Source organism: Apium graveolens, unplaced genomic scaffold (genome assembly GCF_009905375.1).
Source record: "Apium graveolens cultivar Ventura unplaced genomic scaffold, ASM990537v1 ctg7196, whole genome shotgun sequence".
NCBI lineage: Eukaryota > Viridiplantae > Streptophyta > Magnoliopsida > Apiales > Apiaceae > Apium > Apium graveolens.
In genome coordinates this window covers 102,166-118,076 of record NW_027420119.1, presented here as the reverse complement: position 1 = coordinate 118,076, position 15,911 = coordinate 102,166, and positions in this window count along the sequence as shown.

Below are 15,911 nucleotides of genomic sequence, written 5' to 3'. Positions count from 1 at the left end.
CAGATCGGTGAAGTCTATACACATCCTCCACTTTCCATTAGCCTTCTTTACCATTACAGGGTTTGCTAACCACTCCGGAAATTGAATCTCCTCAATGAAACCAGCCTCTAAGAGCTTTTCCACTTCCTGCTTTATAGCCTCTTGTCTTTCCGGGGCAAAATTTCTTTTCTTTTGTTTCACTGTCTTCCGACTTGGATCCACGTTTAGCTTGTGAGTAATTAACTCCGGGTCTATGCCTGGCATATCAGCTGCTGACCATGCAAACACATCACTATTTTCTTGCAAAAATTTCACTAACTTCCCTCTAAGGGGCTCCTCTAATGTGGCTCCAATGAAAGTCATCCTCTCAGGATTCTTGGGATCTAAAGGAACCGAAACCAATTCTTCTGCTGGCCTTCCTCTATTCTCATCATTTTCTCGAACATCCATATCTTCAATAGGAAGAACCTGCCCCCCGACTCCGTCTGCCCTCAAAGAGGCCACATAACAGCTTCTAGCCATTTTTTGATCTCCTCTCTCTTCTCCAATCCCGTTTCGGGTGGGAAACTTCATGACTGAATGGTAGGAAGAGGGGACTGCTTTGAAGGCATGTATCCCTGTTCTCCCCATGATAGCATTATAAGTTGAACTAGCCTTTACCACTACGAAATCCAGCATCTGCGTTGCTTGCCTTGGCTCCGTACCTATGGTGGTTGGCAACTTGATTATCCCTTCCACAGGACATTCTACTCCAGCAAATCCATATATCGGCATGTCGGTTGGTGTTAACTGGGAGTCGTTATACCCCATCCTTAGAAAGGTGTCGTAGAGCAAGATATCCACAGAAGCACCATTATCCACAAGGACCCTCTTAACCGGGCTATTTCCTATTATTGGTGTTATGACCAGCGGGTCGTCATGGGGAAACTTCACACCCTCTAGGTCGGAATCATCAAAAGCCAATGTTACTTCTGTCCTGGCCCTCTTCGGGGCTTCTCCAACAATATGCATAACCTCTCTAGTATATGCCTTTCTGGAATTTTTGGACAATCCAGCAGCAGTTGGACCTCCAAAGATCGTGTTTATCACAGGCCCTTGAGGTCTCGGCCCTCCATAAATGGTGTTTATAACTGGTCCTCTAGGTTGGGGATTCCGCCCCTGATCATCTTGGTCCCTCCTACGATCTTCAAAGTTCTTCCTTCCATTATTATTTCTGTCCCCTCCATCTCCAGTATACTTATTCAATCTTCCTTTTCGAATCAAAAACTCAATTTCATCTTTCAATTGCCTACACTCATCGGTGTCATGGCCAACATCTTTGTGAAACCTGCAATACTTGCCCCTATCTAGCTTGGCGGGATCAGCCTTCAAGGGCTTAGGCCAGCGAATATCTCTGTCTTTCTCAATCTCCATCAAAATCTGACTTCTGGGAGCATTCAGCCTAGCGTATTCAGTGAACTTTTGCCCAGGTCCTCCCTTCTTGGGGGTTGAATCAGGGTTTTGTTCGGTTCTAGGATATTTGTCCTTAGCGATATACTCCAAATCAGTTTTTCGTTTCTTGCCTCCAGTGGGCTCATTACTTACTACGGTCTTCCTCATACTTTCTTCAACCTTGATATACTTCCCTGCCCTCTCTTGGAGCTGCAACATGCTCTCAGGGGGTCGTTTGGCCAAAGACATCTTAAAAAACTCATCCCTAGTTCCTTGTTGCAATGCTATCATGGCTACCTTATCATCAAGATCTGGGACTTTTAAAGCCTCCTTTGTAAAATGATTCAGGTAATCTCTTAAGGATTCCTTAGCTCCTTGCACAAGACTCATAAGAGATGCTGAACTTTTCTCATGGACTCTTCCACTGATGAATTGCTTAATAAAAGCCTGACTTAGTTCTCTGAATGATCCAATAGAATTTGGGGGTAGGCGACTGTACCATCTTTGAGCCATACCCGACAGGGTTTGAGGGAAGGCCCGACATTTTATAGCATCATTCACGGGTTGCAGCAGCAGTGCATTAGAGAATGTCCTAACATGATTAGCGGGGTCTCCCGTGCCATCATAGGCTTTGATAGTGGGCATCTTGAATTTTCTTGAGATATGGGCATTCATTATCTCTTCTGTGAAGGGTGGAGTTGGATCATCAGGATCTCCAAGGGGAAGGAGATTGCTTGGATCAGTTCTTGGGACAGCAGCCCTTCTTCTTACCGGACCATCCAGGTCTATGATAGGAGGAGGATTTCTCCCCCTAGGAGGTATGTGGGATCTGGTGGCTTGGTGAGCCTCCAAATCACGTCTCAGCCTTTGGATTTCAGCCTCATGAGCCCTGATCTTTTCCTGCACTTCTTGGGGATTCGCCCCTGGGGTGCTTTGGGGGCGTTGCCTTCCATCGGCCATTGGCTCTTTTCCAGGATGCCTCCTTCTCGGGGCCACTTCATCATCCGAAGATTCGGAGTCTCTCTCAGTGTATGGACCAGAAAATTCCCGATCCTCAGGGATAGGATCCAAACCTCGTATATAGGGGGGCGACCGCCCTCGTGCTTCGCTTCGCCCAGCATATCCACTTCCTCCAACCTCAGGGTGAAGGGGCATCCCATAAGGGGGGTTAGTAGTAACAATAGTTGAATATTCATACCCGACGGGTCGAGAATTCACAGGTATATGTATTTGTTGAACTTGAGGATTCGTACCTTGAATAATCGGGGGAGTTGTCCCTTGTGGCTGAGGATGAGTTGCCCCTGTCTGGGCTTCCCCCTGAGTAGATGCATAAGTTGAATGGGGAGGAACCTCCACGGTTGATGAAATCACCTGGGTTATCCCTGATGGTGTTCCCTCCTCCAGAGTGCTGGTTGTTCTCCGTGTTCTCGCCATGGTTGTTGTTGCGTTTTTCCCACAGACGGCGCCAAATGTTATGGATTAAAACTACTATATATAATTGCTGTATTTAATACTAAGGAACGTGAGCTCCAAGGCTCGATTTGACTGCTCTTGTATTTCGTGACTCAATCTGCCTTAACAAGATGCCTACGTACCTTGCTGATTGCCAAGGATCAAGTCAAAAAACGTAGTTCTGATTGGTGGGGGTGAGACCCCTTATATAGATGTGGGAGTCCTTGAATTGGACTTGGTATAGGAGACTTGGTGGATAAGCCTCTGAATTAGGATAGACTTAGGAGTCCTAGGAAGTAGGAAGCTGATTCCTTATCTTTTTAGGTCCCCTTGAGGCTAATCTCTAAGGATTTATATCCTCATCGGGACTCTTTTCAACATCTGATTTCTCCCTTATTAATTAATTACGAAATTAATTAATAATCAGGGCTTTTGGGCCTTTTTTATTCCATCAGACCTGATCTGGTCCATCAGGCTTAACCTTTCTGGTCTGAGTATCATATATCTTTTTATTGGGCCTGGCAGCCCACAGTTTGTACAATTAATGCAGTATTTAATTATACAAACATAATTTATTTATCCCTATCATAGAGATCCAAGGTTTAATTCGAGATTTTGGCGACAATTCCACAATCATTTGGGAACGAAATTGAAAATGAGTACGATATATCATCCGCAGACAGACGGACAAAGTGAAAGGACAATTCAGATAATTGAGGATATGTTGTGAACCTGCGCAATAGATTTCAAAGGAAATTGGGACGATCATTTGCCCTTAATTGAGTTTTCCTACAACAACAGTTATCACGCAAGTATTGGCATGCCGCCTTATGAAGCGTTGTATGGAAGAAAGTGTAGATCCCCTACTTATTAGGACGAAGTTGGTGAGCGCAAGTTAATTGGCCAAGAACTAGTTCAGCAAACGAAGGAAAAAGTTGAAATGATATGAAAGAGATTAATTGCAGCTCAAGACCGACAGGCAAAGTACGCGAATCAAGAGCGGAAAGATGTGCAATTCGAAACTGGAGACAAAGTCTTGTTGAAGATATCTCCATGGAAAGGTTTAACTCGATTTGGAAAGAAAGGAAAGCTGAGTCCAAGGTACATTGGACCATTTGAAGTATTGCGACAAGTTGGGAAAGTGGCGTATGAATTGGCGCTGCCGCCGCAAATGCAACATCTGCACAATGTCTTTCATGTATCTCTCTTAAAAAAGTATAATGCCAACGCGAGCCATGTGATCGAGTTGGAACCAGTAGAAATCCAACCAGATTTGTCCTATGTGGAACAGCCAGTGCGAATTTTGGATCGAAAAGAAAGGACGCTTAGAAATAAAGTTGCACCTCTAGTTAGAGTGTTGTGGAGAAATCCACTAGTCGAGGAATCGACTTGGGAATTAGAAAGCAAAATGAAAGAAAAGTATCCCCATCTATTTGCTTAGATTAGATTCTGGGGACAGAATCCTTTTAAGGAGGGTAGATTGTAACGACCGAGAATTTTGCGTCGTAATTAAGAAAGTAAAGTATGTGTTATGTGATGAGATTATGTGATTAAGTGGTGATTATTTGTCTTATCTGTATACTATAGTTAAGGAGCGTGGATAAAAACGTTCCAATTTAAAGAGTTAGCTTAGAAGTCGAGCTGTGGTTTCGGGCCGTCAGGTAGAACGGAACCCGTCCTAATATGGAAATTAAATAATATAAAATGTGAATTATATGTGAAGTGAATGAATAAAGTATTTCGTGTTGATTGGCAAATATAATGAAAAGCGTAATCGAAATGCTGAGCATCGGGCCGTCAGGCTGAACGTGACCCGGTACGCGTAAAAGATGATAAAGAATAAAAAGGGAATACAGATATAAAGAGCAATAAATTTGTGATCAGACCTAAGTCGTTATATGATCGTATATGTGTGATTGCTTGACTGTGTGCATGACTATATGTTCTGTGTCAATTTTGTAAATTTTAAAGGAATTATGTGATTTAAGTAAAGGTTTAATTAACCTTCGTGCATTTTTATAAAATCATCTGAGATGGATAAAAATATGGGATTTGTTCTGTTATCTTCGTAGAGGTCTTAGAGACTTTTTAAAAATGATAAGTGAATTTGATTGTTGATCTTTGCATTTTTAAATTGATTTTATGTGGAAAATGTATTTATTAAAGCAAGTTTGCGAAATTCATATAAAATCAACCGTTCGCTCAAATTCTTATTGTGAGTAATGGTTAAAAAGCTAATTTCGAGGGCTACGCGTTAAAAATGTCATTTTCAATAATTCTTGACTTCCCGAGAGAGATATATTTTATATTTAGTCCTTGTTTTATTTTAGTAAAAAGATGGACAAGTAAGAATGAAAAAGGAATTAGAAGTTTACCAAAGTACCCTTGATTTTTGAGTGCTATATAACCTCACTTCCCCTTCTTTTTCTTTCTTCTTCTTGCTCCCGTGATATCATTTCTCTCTTCTCTCTTTTCTCTCCTTCTCTCACTCGAACCCTCTCACTCTCTCCCTCTCTCGGATTTTTCTCTCCCTCTCGATTCGGAGCGTGAGGGCATTCGAGCTAGGAAAGGGAAAAGTATACTAGGTGGCAGTAGTTCAACCCTCAGGAAAGCAATTTCAGGCAAGTAACTCTGATTACTTGTATAAATGATTGTAAAGGAAATGTTGTTCATACCATGTAGAGTATTGAACTGTTAAAGTATAAAACCCTTACTTTATGAAACCCTTGCTCTACGAAACCCTTGCTTTATGAAACCCTGATTTTGATTTGAAGTACCCTTTGTTCTTGATAACCTGTTATTGATAATCCTATTGATTTCACCCGTTGATAATCTGCCTTTCTGTTTAAGTTTCCTATAATGCCATGAATCATATTGAACCTTTAAATTATCTTGGATAACTCTGTTAATGATACCCTGTTTCTCTTGATCGCCCTAATGATCCCTAAGTTATTTCTGATCCTTCAAATTTAGTGCCTTGTTATCCTTGATACAGAATTCTTGAGAATTGTTCTTTGCGTACCTTTGATTCACTCCCTGAACTTTGTTTCTTTAAAATCTGAATTAAGAATGAGTTTCGACTTGAAAGAGTCCGAATGATTTCAAATGCTTGGTAATGATAAAATGGATTTTAGAAAACCTATTTGTTTTTCCAACTCAAGGTTTTCCGAATGAATTCCTGATGGATTGGATTGAGACGTAAGAGGCTAGTGGGACTAGTCCAGTCATGGTAAGAGGCTAGTGGGACTAGTCCAATTTAAGGCTGAAATTATGTCGAATGGTACCTTAAAGACTGGAATGGAGGTCGATACGGGCTGATCACCCGTATATAATGAAATGGAAAGATAAGTGATCCAATCAAGGGTTCTAAATGATTATTTAAAAAGGGAACTGAAACTTTTATTCAGTAAATTGATTTTTGGAAATGAAAATGGTTTATACTGTTTTGAAAAGAGTTGATTATGTTATTGTGGAGCTTAAAGCTCAGAACCCTGATTCCTGAAATTGTTGATCATATGAATGATTCTATATCTTGAAATACTGTTGCTTTCCTCTATCGAAAGATCTATTTTGATCCTATAATGAATTGTGATGAATGTCGGCTTTTGTCCTGTTTCGAGCTTTGTTTCTTGAAAGCCCAACTATTCTTCGGATACCCTTTCCTTATCTCAAAGAAAACAAAAATAAATATATGGAAATCTGCCACCTAGATTAGCTAAAGTAGAATGCCCTAGTGTGTTCAAAGTATATTGAGATTTGATATTGTAGAACTGCTATATAGTTACTTGCTGAGTTTTCTACTCACTTGTTTCGTCTTAATCTAACCATGGCAGTTAAGCAAGAAGATGGTCAGGCTTAGGCGCACTGCTCGTAAGAGCGTACCTGGTGGTCCCTACCGTGTTGAGGGCTTTCAGTTGCCAGAGCAGGTAGTACAGGTTATGAGTGAGCTCGCGCCTAGTAAGAGGTGTTTAAAGATACAATGGGTTATCTGTCGGTTCCCAGCCGGAATCGATACTGATTATTTAATAATATTTTGGGTTTGTAAGTTATATTATGTGATTGGTAGTTGTAATCTTGTCTCATACTTTATCCTGTTGATCCTGTTAGTAGTTAATCAGGGTTTATGCATATTTAATTAGTAGATTATAGGTGTGTGAGTCCTCATTTCCTAACCCCGAGATTGAGGGCATCACACCTATGCTATAGCATGGCAAGTTATAAACACTTAAATTTACTTTCGCTTTATTAAAGATTAACACACTATCTTATAAGTTCGCGACGTTCACAAGACGAATAAGCGCAACCAAAACTAGGTTATCATACAATCACCACACACTAAGGCATCGAAATAAATTAACTAAATAAATCCATAAATAAACCCATTAGAACCCCATGATAACGATTAGCCCATAATCGGACTCATCCTCAACGTGGGTTCCGATGAAAGTATGATATAATAAACGTAGTCTTTATACTTAATAAAACCAAGTACGAAACAAAAGTAAAGGTTCAAGAATAAAAAAACTAGCATCCAAAATTACAAATTAAAACAAAGAATCACAAGAATAAACTAGATCTTCTTCGCCTTGGTTGAATTATGCTGTACGGTATTCTTATGCCTTCTCCTTAGCTCTGGTACGTCTACTTATGAAAAATGAGCTTTATTTATATATATATATATATATATGTTGTAGAATTAACCAGGGCTTCAAACTCTCAAAATCCCAAAAGAAACAGAATTTTGTCATCCCGACCTGGCGCGGCCGCGCACTGCTTCAGCGCGGGCGCGCTGAGTTTCTGCTTCTTGGGCGCGGCCACGCGCTACTTCAGTGCGGGCGTATCGTCCTTCTAGATAAAATTCTAATTTCTTTTCTTCTTGTTGATTTGAGTTAGTCTTTTCACTAACCTTTATTCTAGACACCATCCTAACACCAAATTAGCACTAAAACCATGCTAATTCACCTGATTACCTGGAAAATGCCTGAAATACAAAAACACTACAAAAACACGTTAAAAACACTAACAACTTGAGTATAAAACACTAATTCAAAGTTTTACGGAGCGTAATAAAGTGTCATAAATGCCACTCAACAGTTGTTGTACATAAACTTCTTCTTTCAATTCACCATTAAGGAATGCACTCTTCATATTTGATACACTTTAAAATTTGAGTGTGCAGCAAATGCAAGAAAGATCCTTATTGCTTCAAGTCTTGCAACTGGAGTAAAAGTTTCATCATAATCAACTCCTTCTTTTTGTGAGTAGTCTTTTGCAACCAACCTTGCTTTATTTCTGGTAACAATCCCATTTTCATCCATTTTGTTCCTGAACACCCATTTTGTTCCAATTACACTTCTGTTCTTTGGTGCAGGAACCAACTCACAAACATTGTTTCTTTAAAACAATTTAGCTCCTCTTGCATAGCAGATATCCAATTAGGATCAAGTAGAGCTTCCTCAGTTTTCTTAGGCTCAACTTGTGAAAGAAAACATGCATGAAGACATTCATTTGCAGTTGCACATCTAGTCCTTAATCCAACAGTTGGATCACCAATAATTGTTTCTTTTGTGTGACTCCTATCCTATTTTCTGGTGTGAGTTTGTTGACTTGAGTTTTCTGTATTTTCTTCACCATTGGCATGACTTACAGAACCTTCTCCTCCTTCTCCCCCTGAGTTTGTTCTATCAAATTCAGGTGTTTGAGATGAGCTTCCATTTTCATGGTTCACTTGTTCAGTTGACTCTTCATCCATTCTGTGATTTGTGTTGACTTCAGCTTCATCCTCAGAATCACTATCAATGTTGAGATTTTCAAATTTCTAGGTCTCGGCTTCATTTTCATCAAGGCATTCCAAGCCTAGACACTTGTCATCATCAAAAGTTACATATGTACTTTACATAATTTTCTTTTGTTCAAGCACATAGATTTTGTAACCAGTTCTCTCCAATGAATATCCCAGAAAAATTTCTTTAAAAACATTAAAGTCAAATTTTCCCACATATTCAGAGTAGTATTTCAAAACATAACACTTGCCTCCATACACATGAAGATGCTTCACAATAAGCTTTCTTTTAGATAAGATTGAGTAGGGTGATTTGCCAAGATTCTTGTTAATGAGATATCTATTTTGAGTGTAGCAAGCAGTGTTGACAGCTTCTTCCCAAAAACTTGTTGGTAGTTTGGCTTCCTATAGCATTGTTCTAGCAGCCTCAACTAGTGTTCTATTCTTTCTCTCAACTATCCCATTTTGCTGAGGTGTTCTAGCAGCTGAGAATTCTTGAACAATGCCCTTGTCTTTGCAGAATTCTGTTAAATGTTGTATTTCTGAATTATGTGCCATTGTCACTCCTCAATCTTTTCACACATTTCTGATCTTCAGCCTTCTTCTCAATCTTCTTGATGTGTTCAATTATGATATATGGAGTCTCATCCTTAGAATGCATAAATTCTACCCATGTGTACCTTGAGTAGTCATCCACCATCACAAGTGCATATTTCTTCCTTGAAATTGATAAGACATTTACTAGTCCAAATAAGTCCATGTGAATAAGTTGTAAAGGTGCACTTATAGAATTCACAGTTTTACTCTTGTGACTTGATTTCTTCAATTTTCCTTTTTGACAAGCCTCACAGACCTCATTTTGAGCAAACTCCAGATTTTGCATGTCTCTCACTAAACCTTTTTGACTAGAGTATTGATTACCTTATAATTTAAGTGAAAGATCTTTTTATTCCACATCTTGCTTTGTTCTTGAGATGCCTTGGTGTAGAAGCAACAAATTCCATCCTCATTTGCTGAGTCCAGGTCTATAACAAATAAGCTACCTTTCCTTGCTTTTTTCAAAGCAGTTTCACCAGCCTTTTTGCTGATAATTAGGCATTCTCCTTTGTCAAATAAAATATTGAATCTTCTATCTGTAAATTGGCTGACACTCGGGAGATTTACCTTAAGACCAGCTACCAGTGCTACATCTTCAATGACAATATTTCCAGTAATTATCTTGCCATATCCCATTGTGAAACCTTTGCTCTTTTCTCCAAAAGTTACTAATGTGCCAGCCATCTCCTCAAATTCTGATAAGAGGGCCATATCACCTATCATATATCTTGAGCATCCACTGTCTATGATCCATATGAACTTCTTCATTTTTCCCTGCACACAATGAGGAATAAGTATGTTTAGCCACCCAAGCAGTGTTAGGTACTTTCTTCTTGTTAACAGATTTGGTAGAAGTAGAATTTGATGATTCAGAAAGAATAGAGTTCATTGATTGATGTGCATTTTCCTTTTTAGACGAGGACTTAATATTGACTTCCTTAAGATCTACTCTCAGCTTATGGTAACTTGTCATTACTTTCATGTTGCGAGGTATTCAATCAAACTTGTCACAGAATGAGTAAGGATCATTAGCTTTTCCTTCACTATACTTGCATGCTCCCCACCTTGGCTCACTAATAGCCTTTTTATAAAGGTGAGTTAGATGATTTGTAGAGCCACATTTCTGACACTATTTCCTAGGAGCATCTACAATAAATGTAAGGTTATTATTTTTGTTTATTCCAACCTTCCCATTTCTATTTTTCTTTTTCTTTACGGCATTCTCAGTCTTAACTTCCTTCATTGGTTTCTAGGGAGTTTGGTATACCATGGGCTTCTTCTCAGCTTTAGAAGTTGGAGTTATTTCTGTGCATTTCTTCTCATTATCCTCATCATCAAGTTCTTTCTTTATGATTGACTCATCTTCACTGAAATTTACTTCACATGCTTTGAACGGTGGTGAATCAACATTTCTCAGCATAGCTGGGACATCTTCATTTGTTGTTGTCTTTCCCTTATCACATTCAACTTTCTTGTTGCTGTTCAATGCATCATAATCCAAGCCAATGGCTATGTTAGCACATAGTTTGTTCTTCTCATGGTACTGACCAACTAGATGGGATGCATTACTAAATGACTTCAGTTTCACCTCATTCTTCTCTATCTTTTCTCTTAACACAACTTCTATCTCACTAGCTTACTTGAGCTTATTCTATAGATATTCATTTTCTTGCTTGACTGTCTCAAGCTTCTCGTTAGCTTTTGATAACCTACTTACCTCCTCAGTAGTTGCTACCATGCTAGTATGAATGTGGAATATTTTTTATGCTCGTCTTTTCAACAGTCTCCTTATATTGACTCTCATTTAAATCAATAGTGGAAAGAGTTGGTACCTGTGTTTTTGATGAGGATGACTCTCCTTGCTCCAAGGCCATGAGTGCATAGTTTCCTACTTCCTCATCATCATCATTATCTCAATCATCCCAACTCTTTCATTCTGTAATATAAGCTTTACCCTGTTAATTTTTTAGAAGAGCCTCATACTTTGCCTCTAATTCAAGATAGGCCTTGTCACTTTTTCACTTTCTTTGGATTCCTGTATTCTATAGCAAATGGGCCCAATTCATCATAATTGAAGCGCCTGATCTTTGACATGTCAACAAATCCTGTTTTGTAGCCTTTTTTGCTTCCAAAGTTGTACTGTGCCTTTGCCTTCCAGCTGTTGTCCTTTTTGGGTGTCTGTCCCTTGTTTTTGAAGAACTTTGACTTCTTTACTCTAATGTTAGAGAATTTTCTTGCTAAGTAAGCCATGGACTGATCTAACTCATCCAGTTCATCCAAGGTATATATTTCATCCTCTTCAAGTTCAAGAATAACTTGCTTTTGTGGTTCCTTGTTCTTTTGCTCATTACTTGAAGTAACTGGAGTCTGGATTTCTAGTTCATCATCAGATGCCTGTCTGTCATTAACAACTAGTGCACTTGATCCATCAACAATATGCCCTTGACCAGCTCTTAAAGATTTTCTTTGGATCATTTCCAGTTCATAGGTTTTTAGAATACCATATAAAACCTCCATTGTCATTCTGCTCAAGTCTCTCCCTTCTCTTATAGCTGAAATTTTCTGTTCTAGATGGTCATGAAGGGTGAGCAAAAAACTTCAAGTTAACCTCCTCGGCTTCATAGCATTTGTCATGAAGCTGCAAGTTATTAATCAGCTTGTTGAATCTTTCAAAGACATCAGTTATACTTTCTTTAGGTTTAGTCATGAAACCCTCATATTGAGATACCAGTATTCTCCTTTGGTTGGATCTAACTTCCTCTATACCTTCACACAGAATCTCTATTTTCTCCCAGATCTGTTTGCTATGTCACAGTTGACAATGTTAGTGTGCATGACATTATCAAGTGACTCTATCAGAATTAATTGCAGACCACTATCAAGATAAACTTTTTCCTTCTCAATGTCTGTGTATTTTGAAGGATCTATAGGACCATAGTAAGCTGAGATGACCATGTCTCCTTCTGTAAACTCTTCAATCCTTTTTCATAGGAATAAAAGGTCCATTCTTCAGCATCTGGATGTACAAGGGGTTGGTCATCCCTAGAAACAACATCATCTTCTTTTTCCATAATGTGTAGTTAGTCTTATCAAAGGCTGGTATCTTTATATTGCTAATCTTCTGTGTATTTATTCTTCCAAGATCTTTGATCTGTTTGCTTTCAGATTTTTCTCTAATACCACGTGTTAGGTAATGAATACAATACGGGGGGTGAATGTGTTTTAGATAATTTTTAAGGTTTTTTGAATATTTGTTACTTGGTTTACAAAGCAGATTAGAAATGTAGTAATATTATGTTAGCTGAAATAAAATAATGCACATAATATTTCAGAACTCACTTAATTTTATATTAAAATCAAGCTAGTGTTTTACTACAAATCCTGGGTTCTTTGTAAATAAAGAACTCAGCTTCTTCCTTGAGAGAGTTACAAGAAAAACTAGATCTGTTTGATACAATTTAAAAGCAATGGACCAGTGTTTACTTTATAGATTAGTAAACACAGGTTTACACAACATACAATAGAATGTACTAAACCCTACTTTAAGTTATCTCTAAAGCTTTCCATTTCCGTCTTAGTGAATCCTTGCATATCCTGCAGATCTGTGACTTTCCTTTGTCAGTTAATCTTGGCCTTTGATCTTGTACTCTTCAAGCTGCTTTTGTAGACTTTTCAATCTAAGTGATTGGATCATTTTTTGATTGATAATCTTGAATATTTAACTTGTTTGCATTCTGTACTTGAGATTCATATCGAGATCTCCAGTTTGTTCTATAGAGAACTGACATCTCGATAAATATAATGGCTTATCGAGATCTCTTAGTTCTCTATAAGTGTCTTGGAGTTATCGAGGTCTCCAAATTTCTGCATGTAGAAATAACTTGCCGATATCTCTGAGATCTTTATAAGCATTTTGACTTGTCGATATCTCTGAAATCTCTAATGAGAGAATTGACTTGTCGATATCTCCAATCTTCATATCTTCATTTTGACTTATCGATATCTCTGAGTTCTCTAATGCAGAAATGACTTGTCGATATCTCAGAGATCTCTCTATATATATTGACTTGTAGATATCTCTGAGATCTCTAATGATAATTTGACTTGTCGATATCTCCATTCTTCATGTCTTCATTTGGCTTGTCGATATCTCTAGGACTTCTCTATAAGCTATTTTGGACTTCTCGATAAGTCATTCTGGAGTTCTTGAATGAGTTCTCTACATGCCTTGATCTGTGACTTGTAGATATCTTGACCTAGAACATTTTTCCTAAAACAGATTATTCAACTCCAAGCTTCTTCATAATTTCTCTGAGGCATGATCTTCTTGATCTTCTTCTAGAGTTTATTCTTAGGGTTGAGTCTGTTTATAGAAAAATACTCCATTCTAATCTTTGAAATTTTTAGAGACTCAATTAATACATTAAAAAATACAAATTTAGATTATCATACAACTAATTCTTAGGGCTGTCAATTTGACTTAGTCTTGTTATGATACGTGCATATCTTGTACAACACAAGTTACAAAGATTTTAATGGAAACTCTATCATCCACAAGGACGAATTAGAGTTGGTAGACCAAAGAAGAGAAGATGTAAAGCTCATTGGGAGAAAAATGAAAAGACACGAGTGCAATGTGCAAAATGCAACTAAATAAGACATAATCGAAGGACTTGCAGAAATCCGATAAACAACAACTAGTTCATTTATTAAACTTTGCTTTTAAGTTTGGATTATAATTTTTTTTATGTATTAAGAGTGCAATAATTTTAGTTATGTGCTTATATACATTGTAAAGCATAAATCATGATTATAATACAATTCAATATGAACTTGTGATATATTTTAACATTGACACTCTTATGCAACCTTACGTGCATAAATAAACTTTTAATGCAACCACAATAAGCATAATGTAATATTTTTCAACTCTTTATGCAACTGTTTATGCAACCTGCTACAAAAAACAATTTTAAAACAATTTAGGTAACCCTTCATGAAACCTTTAATATAACCAATTATAAACTTTGCAACCAATTTTAAAACACCTTATTTAACCTAAAACCATATTCATAAAATAAAGAAAGTATCCCTATATGAAACTATTTAGGGAAAAAAGGTTATAAATGTAGTAAAAATGTGAAAATGAACCAAAATAAAGCTCAACACACATTATTACATGTAACCATCATCCAAAGCATCTAGAAAAATCATGAGCATATAATTTAACTTCTACAACTTTTCAAGAAACTAATTATGCAAACAAATGTATTATTTTTATATTATACAAGATAAATTTACGTTTTCGTTCTTACTAATTTTAATTTTGTTCCTTTGACGCTAAATAAAATTGGGTATATATTATAAACATTATTTCAACTATTATTTTGCTCCCATTCTTTTTATAAAACTTAATATTTAAACATTCAAATGCAAAGTTATAAAATCATAAATTGTTAAAAATTTATTCAATCTTTCTAAACCCAATTAGGGGATTAGTGAACCCTTAATTGTTAAAAAAAAATCTGGTTAAATATTTGCACTAAAGTACAGGTTCCTAGGGTTAGGGGGGCCTAAACCGCTACAAATTTTATTAAAGTTCATTATATCTTTCTAAAACCCAATTAGGGGATTAACGAACCCTTAATTATTAAAAAAAATTTAATTTCTGATCAAACATTTGCACTAAAGTACATATTCCTTAAATGCAACCACAATAAGTATAATATAATTATTCTCAAGTTTTTATGCAGTTGCTTATGCAACCTACTACAAAAAATATAATTTTAAAACAACTTATGTAACCCTTTATAAAACCTTTAATATAACTCATTATAAACTTTACAACCGATCTTAAAACACCTTATGTAACCCTAAAACCAAATCCATACAATTAAGCAAATTATCCGTATATAAAAAAAACTATTTGGGGAGCAAAGGTTTCAAATGCAACAAGATGTCCTAATGGACCAAAATTGTTGGGGTTAAACCCAATATGTGATATGGGCTTGGTAATACAAGACATATTGGATTGTGTAATAATTGTATTTGTTGATAATTATTATCATAATATGATTGAGTAATAATTTGTATGTGTTGACAATTATTATCATAATGGGAAGGGGTAATAATTGTATGGGCAGATAATTATTATTGTAATCAGATTAGGTATGTCTTGTTGACAATTATTACACAATAGGATTGAGTAATAATTATATGTGTTGACAATTATTATCATAATGGGAAGGGGTAATAATTGTATGGGCAGACAATTATTATTGTAATCAGATTAGGTATGTCTTGTTGGCTAAGTTTGTGATGGCTATATGTACATAGTCATGTTATTATTTTGATGTATGCTTAAGAGATGTAGTCGTCTTAGGTATCGTATGAGAAATGCTTGAGCATTGGTTGGCTGAAGTATTAGTTTGGGACACCATTGAGGTATTGATGTATTTTTGAAAATTGTTTTGATTAATAATACAAGTTGGGACGTGGGTTTTCCACGTCAAATATATTGTTGTGTGTTTGTGTGCGTACTCTATATTGGTAGAATTGAATCTCGAACATGTGTGTGTTTTTCCTCCTAACAAGTGGTATCAGAGCTGAGGTTCGAGGTTCATGATGAATTGGGTTGAAGGAACGTTCGAGGTTCAATTGGTATGGTGGA